This window comes from Dryas octopetala, chromosome 1, assembly GCF_963921425.1.
Source record: "Dryas octopetala chromosome 1, drDryOcto1.1, whole genome shotgun sequence".
NCBI classification, from domain to species: domain Eukaryota; kingdom Viridiplantae; phylum Streptophyta; class Magnoliopsida; order Rosales; family Rosaceae; genus Dryas; species Dryas octopetala.
The window spans coordinates 18,580,113-18,590,203 of NC_141366.1; the positions used below are offsets into that span (position 1 = coordinate 18,580,113).

Consider the following 10,091-nt stretch of genomic DNA (forward strand, 5'->3'; position numbering starts at 1 on the left):
CATTCATTCAGATGCAATCAGATCTGAAAACATTGGGTTTTTTTTCTCTCTCCAGAACCGAAACAAAACAAGTCTTTAAAAAAATAAACCAACCATGCATTTATTTAGCCCTTGTTTTTATTATCTCGTATTTTCTTTCGCGATATATTGGAAAATATCAGGATTAGTAATGACTAGTGAGTAATTAGTACTTAGTAGTACTTGGACTGGCTCCGAAATCAGAGCAGTCACAAGTACTGAGTAGAAACAGAAGACAAACTTAACTACACCCTTGGGTTAAAAGTTAAAAAGTCCAGTCCTTGTGGGACTAACTAGGGTTAACGGTTAACCGAAGTCCTTAGGATTAGGACCAACCCTCTGGCTTTGTGACGTGATATTTATGGCGCGTGGAATAAAAGGGACATGGTTGAATGGAAGGTGAAAGACACGCGCTGAAGGGAGAGTTGGGGAAGCGGGTTGGGGGAAGTGGGGGTCCGCGGTGTTTTGGTCGGGGCGGGTGATGGTGATGGTGATGGTGTGTCATGAGTGACATGGTTGCTTGCTTTGTATGGGGAGGTCCTGCCCTTTACGAGTCTTTGAGGGGTCTTAATGCTCTCACATGGACCTTCGGTCCTTCACTATAATTAATGCCCATTGATAGGATCAAATCAATCAATTGTTTTCTTCCTTACCATCAGTCTATCACTCATGTTTTGCCATTCATTTAAAGATTATTGTTTGGGAGGGGTACATAATTTTAATCCTGTCCCCAAGTTATATTCCAAGTTAAAAGGGTAAAACTTTTGTTGGCCAAACACATTTCACATGCATCTCACAAAATTGCGTAGAATTCATGCCCACGTTTGTGAACAAGGGTCGCAATCAAAATTTTGTGCGGGGTGATGATATTGTGGTTATGGGAGCAAATTTTCACGAGTGGTTTGAAATGACTTTTTGGTTTGCAAAAGAGAAAAATCAAAAGATCAATGATGGTATGGTACACCGATGTGGTGTCTACCAAATAAACTCTTATACTTAAACATCATTTAGTTTTCAATTCCCAAATAAAGTACTCTTAAGGGTAGATTACATGTACCTTGAATGGAGATTGACAATGGATAATTATATAGCTTGGCTCTTGCAACTGTCGATGTCGTCGATGTCATGTGGTGGCTTTGGAGTGGCTGAGAGATTTGAACCTCCTCCCAACCTATAACAAGTTTTAGGGGTGGTGGAATTGATGGGCGGTTACTTGTGTAACCATAATGATCATCCTATTTTTCATTTTTGAATTGATTTGCTAATTAATTGTGTGCAAAAGACTCAGACTTAGTTTGGTATTGATGTAAGAAAAAACTGCTCTAAAGTAAAACAATTGTAAAGTAAGGTCAGCGGCAAAGTAAATGGCCATAATAAAGCAGTTGAGTGTTTGATAAACTTTGTTTTTAAAAATATTGTGAGTGTAAAAAATAACATTAAAGTGTTTGGTAAATTTTAATATAAAACTATTGTGGTTGTTTATAATTATTAAAATAGACATGATGCTGAAAGTGTTTTTCACTTATTTGTTTGGTAAAAAAGGGGGCCTTTTAAGTATTTATAATTTTTGGTCTACAAATTTATATCAACATTAAAATTACTAAAAACAAAATCATTAAATAAGTATTGTATGCATATTATAATTTTAATGGTACAAAAAAATATTGGGGATAATCTTTTGTTATTTTGGATAAAAATTAAAGATATATTGGGCAACTAAATTTTTTTAATAATTAGGCCCACAACTTTCATTCACTGCAGTTTTGAAAAGCATATGGATAACTGCTTTTCAAAACTGCAGTAAGTGATCTAGAATAGTTAGGAACTACAGTTTTTGGTTTTGTTATAAAATACCAAAACTATTGTGAGTAATCTAGAATTGTCATTGATAATAGTTTTTGGTTGTCCAACAACAATTCCAAACAGGCCCTTAATTCTTGCGAGGCCAAAGTTGGCCATGTTGGTCCTTTTACAGCCAAAGACCTTCTTAACCCTACTAGATTAAGTGACAAAACACTTAGTTCCAAGGCCCAATATAGGGCCTTAAGTCCAAAGTTAAGGACCGACAACGGTGATCCACAAGCATAAGTCGAACAATCGTCTCAAGAGAAATGACGTTGGTTTATGTCAAAACCTATGCATGGGTTTTGACTTGCTTTACTAGGGTATGGCCAAGGGTAATTTTGTCTATATGGGAGAATAAGGGACACGTGGCATTCTCTCTTTCCAAAATAAAAACCAGTTACCACAATGGTTGTATCTCACAAAAATGGAGTGAGATCCACACCCTTAGAGCATTCGTAATAGTGGTGTTCAATGTAATTTTATTGCATAAAATTGAACTAATGAGATTAAAATTCACTTGTAGTGGTGTAGTTTATTTCATTGCAATTGATGCAATTGCAATATATAGAGAGTGCATGAAATAGCACCTTAGTATGAATTGTAATAACACCAGACAAAAGCCCTACATGTCACATGATGTTGTAGAAGAGAGATAACCAGAAAATAGAAAACCAATGAAGGGGTGACACATGTCACTTGTGGTTTATGTTTTTTTAATAAATGTATTACAATTTTTGTTACCTTCCTTTGCCTATATGTTTCTTGTTTGTACTAAATGTTTCACATGACTACATTAAATTAAAAAAACTTACAATATGGAATTTAAATTTTTTAAAATATACAAGATCTTTTGAGAATATCTAAATATAAAAGCTGGGCATGAAATTAAATTGTATTTTAAATATATATATATATATATATATATACAGGGCCCTTCCAATAAGGGATCCCTCATTTAGTGTTAAATGAGGGATCACCTTGTGGGGCCCACACGAGTCGTTTTGTGTTAATCCGAACCACCCATTTTTTGCATCTCCATTGATAAATCATTCATACAAAAAATCAGCCAAATTGAAAATCGTTTACCCGTTCGATTAAGTGGTCAAATTTTAGGTGTTTATAGAGGAATTTGTTATTCGTCTATTTGTTTTAAACTTTGACCGCTTAAATAAACGGCTAAACGATTTTCGATTTGGCTGATTTTTTGCAGAGATGATCTATCAACGGAGATGTAAAAAATGGACGATTCAGATTAACACAAAACGACCCGTGTGGGCCACATAGAGTGATCCCTCATTTAACACTAAATGAGGGATCCCTTATTAGAAGGGCCCTGTATATATATATATCCAAAATTGGTCTCTTTTTAAAGATCTCTTTGAGGCCATTCCAATGGTATAATTTTTAACATAATTAAGTTTATCCATTTTATTTTATTTGAGTATATAAAAAAATTAAAAAAAATATAACTATTGAACTGTATCATTGCAAGTAAAACTGCAGTTCAGTTCAATAGATATCAAAATAGTTCAAAAGATTGAACTATTGCATTGAACTATTGAACAATTATTGCAAATGCTCTTATGAGGATTAGGTGCAATGCGCATAATTTTTTATACATAAAAGGGCTTTGCATTTGATAATTTAAGAAGATTAAGGTTATAGATTATTTGCGAGAGTCGAACTCTACTCTTAAGTGGAGAGGTCACCAATGATATTTGAATCTCATAGACTATAGTTGATTAACAAACAAAAAAGGTAAAGAGGTATGAGGTCCAAAATTTATTTTTTATTTTTCTTAAAATAAAAGATGATAAGAAATTTATTGCTAAATTTTGATTGCCTCAAATATATTGTAGCTATATAAAGAGTAATACTAGCTATAAGTTTAGAACTATAAGTTATTTATAAACTAGTTCTTAGTTATATAATGTTTCACTCATAAAACATTTAGTGATTTAAATCTTAAAACCCAGGGTCTGTGCAAAAAATAGCTGGCTATTGTGGATGGTACCATTTACGATTGGGACCAAGGCTGCCCTTTGGTTTTGTTTTTATCAAACCAACCAAAATTTTTTGGTTTGGTACATCGATTTTCACAATTCAAAATCGAAAATCAGAAACCGAAGAAATTCGAAAAAAGTTGGTTTGATTTTGGTAAAAATAAAAAAAAGTTGGTAAACGAACCGATTACCGAAAATTATTACTGAAAGAAATCAAATCGATTATTACAAAAAAAACCGAAATATATACCGAAAAATTGAAACAATTACTAAAATTTAGTTATATATGCTTATATAATACTAGGCTTATTTACACTATTGCCCCCTGTAAGATACACTTTTTTTCACTTTGCCCCCTGAAACTTAAATCCTCTCAGTTTGCCACCTGAACTTCACAAAGTTATTGCAAAAGACCCCATGCCGTTAACTCTGTCAATTTTTCCGTTAAAATAGCTGATGTGACACCTATATGGTATGAGTGAGACCCTTTTTTAGTTATGTAAAATCCATGTGGACAAAAAAAAGAATTTTTAAACTAAAAATAATAAGATCTATGTCAATTTTTTATAATTTTGCTTGTCTACATGGATCTTACATAACTAAAAAATGGTCTCACTCATGCCATATAGGTGCCATGTCAGCTATTTTAACGAAAAAATTGACAGAGTTAACGGCATAGGGTCTTTTGCAACAACTTTGCGAAGTTCAGGTGGCAAACTGAGAGGATTTAAGTTTCAGGGGGCAAAGTGAAAAAAAGTGTATCTTACAGGGGGCAATGGTATGAATAAGCCATAATACTATTATGTTAGTGATATAATGAATATTAAACTACTAATATTCTAAACAACTATAAGAAAATATAATTGTATAATGCTATCATATTAATATTATCAAAAGTGTGAGTTAAGATATTACATCATTTTCTAATAAAGTAAATATTATTATTTTTTGAAAAATAAGAACCTTATCTTTTTTTTTTTTTTTTTGTACAAGAGGGGCCGAAACCCAAAAGAAAAACCTAAACAACTACAGCTCTAGGACAAGGAGTACCAAGAACATCATCAGAAAGTAAATAGCAGACCTCAGGAGGGGGTAAAACAAACCAATGAACACCCAAATAGCTCCCCACACTTAAGGAGGCTAAACGATCAGCACAAAAATTTTGCTCACGATACACATGTCTCACCAAGCAATTAGCAAACCCACCAAAAAGCAACATGCAACTATTAGCAAGACTAAACAGAGGGTGAGCAACATCCACCTCCTTAGAAACAAGGGAGACAACCAAGGAGGAATCACTTTCCACTTCAAGCATAGCAACACCTTGAGCACAAGCAAGGGAAAGACCCCAAAACAAACCCCACAACTCAGCCTCAAGGACAGAACCAACACCAAGATTAGCAATAAAGCCTTTAATCCACTCCCCAACATGATTCCGCAATAAACCACCAGCACCAATGATCTCAGAAGAAGGATTTCTGCAACCATTAATATTAAGCTTTACACAACCCTCAACAACAGGCCACCAATGAAGATCAATCACCTACCTAATAGATTTAGAGAAACTAACCTTAATTATTTGCACTATACCAATCCCAAGCATATTGAAAGATAATGCAATGGGGATAAAAACCTCACCTTTAAGTAAGTAATGCATATATATATACAGGCTCCTTCTGTTGAGGTATACCTCAACTTATTTATGTTGAGGTATGACCTTGTTGGGGCCCACACGAGTCGTTTTGTGTCGATCCGAACCGTTCAATTTTTACATCTTCATTGATAGATCATCCTTGCAAAAAATTAGTCAAATCTGAAATCATTTGTCTATCTAACTTTGATAAAACAAATGGATGGTTTCATCGAAAATATTTGATTCGTTCATTTATTTGATCAAAGTTAGATAGGCAAATGATTTTCGATTTGGCTAATTTTTTGCAAGGATGATCTATCAATGAAGATGTAAAAATTGAACGGTTCGGATCGACACAAAACGACTCGTGTGGGCCCCAACAGGGTATACCTCAACATAAATAAGTTGAGGTATACCTCAACAGAAGGAGCCTGTATATATATATATATATACAAGAATGCTCTAAAACTAACTAGTTAGTAAGTTAATACAAAATTAACCACCATGTTGGGCTCACTGCACAATGTAATTTCAAAATCCGAACCGTTTATTTTTTAGGCCCTACTTCAAAGATCATTCCTGTAAAAAATCTTCAAAATCGGAAGTAATTTAGCCATTTGATTATAATAACAACTATTTATATGCTTTTATCGAAAATACTGATCGTTTATTTATTTGATCTCAATTAGATGACTACATGATTTTCGATTTAGTTGATTTTTTGCAATGATGATCTTTGAAATAGGGCCTAAATAATTAATGGTTCGGATTATGAGATTAGTGATGTGGTAGGCCCAAAAACATAGTTAGCTTCGTATTAACTTGCTAACTGGTTAGTTTTAGAGCACTCATTTATATATATCTACTTATATTTATCGATATAAATACATACTAAATTAATAGGATATGTACTAACATATATTATTAAACTACTTATACTTGTATATTACTAATATTAATATTATTGCAATTAATATTAGTACTATACTAAACTACTAATACTACTCGTGCAAATATATATACATTAAACATTATATATTATGTATCAATTTGATTAAATTTCAATTTATATTGGTATATAATAATTAGTATTATTATAATTAAACTGAAAATAAATCGAAGATATATCAAAGTAAACAAAAAATGAACAAAAAATATTCGATACCAAAATTACCGAAATCGAACTGAAAACCAAAATTTACCAAAAATTACCAATCTGGAAAATACCGAAACTAAAAAAATACCAAAATAAAAAAATACCAAATTTTTTTGTTTAGTATTGGTAAGCCTCAATACCAAACTGAATCGGCCGATGGGCAGCCCTAATTGGGACAAAAGGGTCTGTCAGCACATTTGTCGTGGCTTAAAGTGTTTGGTATAAACAAGTTCTCAAAATCTTCAAGGTCTGAGAATTGAAGTAAAAGATGTGATGGTCATTGGGTATAACTGTATAAGACGAAAACGGCAAATTGAGGAAGAACACCAACAACTTTCCAAAACATTTTGTCAACATTACCTAAGCATAACTTGACACGGGGACTAGAGAATCTCATCACCATTTAACAAGCTTATCATTTTTTTGGCTGGATAATAAATTGTATAATATTACTGAAAAATGTTTTATGTATGCGTAATTAAAGGAATAAAGAGAATTGTAGGTTTTACAAAAAATGAACAATCGTCTTCTTAATATTTTAAGAATTCGTAAGAAGTGGCAATTTAGAAATGAGAATAAAAGTTCTTTTATAGTAATGAAAATCTAACAATGAAAAAATTCTAAGTTTTAGTAATGAAAATCTTAGACTTTTAGATTTCAACCCTCAAATCTAAAAACTTTATTGAATAGAAATTAAATAGAGTTACAATGAAATTGAAACTGCTATTGAAGCCATACAAGAGCTTCACCAACCCAACTAATAAGATCTACAAAATAGGCAAGAACATGTGTCGTTCTATTATAATTATAGACATATAACTACAACAAATCTCAAACAATTGAATCTAAAACTTGTTTAACCTCCTCCAAAAGGTGCCCGTCAAGGGCTAAATCCTCATTCATTATCTAAAATCGATTAAATTCCAAGAGAATAGGAGAAAACCGAGTGCCCAAGACAAACCGAATCTCGTACAAAAACATCAATATCTACTTGTTGGGAGGAAGCAATACGACCAAAAGAGAGGGTTATAACCACCACAACCTCTTCGTGTGATCACGAACAATCGCACTTGTACTACTCATCCCTAAAACGGGATCGAAAACACCATCAACCTTAAAAAACAGTCACAACAATATATCAAAAGAAAGGAAAATACTACGAATTGATTCATAGACCAACCGATCGATCTAATGGAAAAAATTATTTTCTTTACATAACATTTTTTAACCTTATGTTCATTGTGCTTCATTTACTTACTATTTAAAATTAAAAGAAGTCTTCACACTATTTGAACGACGAAACAATTTCACTATATATTTAATTTAAATTAAAATTTTTATACGTTTTAAACAGCACTTTCAAAGTTACAATTATTTTAAAGTGCATTTGACGCAGTCATGAGTCATGACCATTTAGCATCATTTGTCCCTGGCCTAAAAAAGAAAGAGTCATTTGTTATTATTATTAGTGAAATTATTTTTGACATTAAATATTTCATTAATTTCAAACCCTAAATATTTTTTAATAAGTAACAACATCAAACCCGTTGGGGAAAATCCCTTTTGTCAGAAAGTTGAAAACTTTTGGTCAAGTAACAACATCGATCCCGACACATAACATCAAGCCAATCAATTACACCCTTTAAACAATGAATTTCATAATTCTTATTTCATTTGTTTATAATTGCGTTTATTCTAAAACTCATTTATTTAAAATAAACAAAAAGATAGTATAATGTTTGTAGTGCCTAATTTTAAACCCCCTTGTTGAAGGAAATCGAGCTTAGAATGGAATATTGATTCTGTCAATATTGTAAATAACTACTTTCCTTATTTGTAAATAATTTAGCTTGATCATAGGAACCATATTAGGATGTTTCTGTACCTATAAGTTTGTGGCTCTGCCTCTTGAATAAAATAACAAATCAATCACATATCATTTTCTTACATGGTATCAGAGCATTGATCTGGGCAATATACAAAACATCACAAAACCCTAGCCGACCTCCATGGGAGACAGCAAATCATCGGGCACGGCTTCGGCAACCAAGTGGGATAATCCCAATCATCAACTATATCTTCATCATTCAGACCAACCCGGTGCTATTCTTGTGCCGCAACCCTTGGTTGAAGATAATTACAGCACATGGAAACAATCCATGACCATGGCCTTAACGGTCAAGAACAAAATCGGACTCATCGATGGTTCGATCAAGGAGCCGAATGGGAAGGATCCAAACGAATGGCAACAGTGGAATCGTTGCAATAATTTGGTTCAAACTTGGCTGCTAGGGTCGATGTCAAAAGACATCGCCAGCAGCGTGATTAATTGCAAGAATGCTAGGCAGATGTGGCTTGAATTGCAGGAGAGATTCTCACATGTGAACGTGGTTCAACTGTTCAATATCGAGAATGAGATTCATGATTGTGTGCAGGGAAGTATGTCTGTGGGATCTTACTTTATGAAATTGAAGGGACTATGGGATGAACGTGATGCTCTGTGCACCTTTCCGATCTGCACTTGTGGATCGGTCAAGGAAGTGGCTGCATACTTGGACACGCAAAAGACCATGAAGTTCCTCATGGGTCTCAATGACTCATATGCAAGTGTTCGTAGCAACACATTGCTGCAAGATCCCTTACCCACAGTGAACAAGGCGTACTCCCTAGTTCTGCGGCATGAGAAGCAATCGGAAGTGACAGCGGGCAAAGCTCAGGCACAACCGGATGCAGCCGTGTTTGCCGTGAAGAATTATAGCCGTGAATCCGAAGAAGGAAAGGGAGAGTTGAAGTGCACCAAGTGCAACAAAACAAACCACACTGCCAAGAATTGCCGTGCACACCTAAAATGCGCATTTTGCGGATGGAAGGGTCACACAGCCGAGTATTGCCGCAAGAAGAAGGCAGCGGCTGAGGGCGAGTTTGGTGCAGTGATCTCCAAAGGGAACTAAGCAGCAACGTGTATGACAGAGATGAAGGAGATGAAATTCCCATTTACCGCTGAAGAGTGCAAACAAATATTGAGTGAGCTGCAAAATAGGACCTCCTCTGCTAATCATGTCGGTAATTCCACAACCCATGAACTTTCAGGTAAAGCTTTTTCACTTAATTCTAATGGCAAACAGAGTACTTGGATTTTAGACAGTGGCTGCACGGACCATATGATTTATGATTTCAACCTGCTCTCTAACTCGAGACCGGTCACTAATCACACAGTAGAATTGCCGAATGGGTCCGTGGCACCAGTGACCCACATTGGCACAGTTACCTTGTTCCCCAATTTGATTCTTGAGAACGTTTTGTGTGTCCCGTATCTCAAATTGAATTTGATTTCAATTAGCAAGTTAGCCAATTCATCTTGTATAACCATTTTTCTGAACCAATTTTGTATCATACAGGACCTACGTTCGGGGATGATGATTGGGACGGGAATTGA

General features: G+C 34.3%; 1 pseudogene; it reads left to right on the forward strand.

Moving 5' to 3' along the window:
- Positions 1–8,664: 8,664 nt before the first annotated feature.
- LOC147298825 (uncharacterized) lies at positions 8,665–10,091 on the forward strand (annotated as a pseudogene).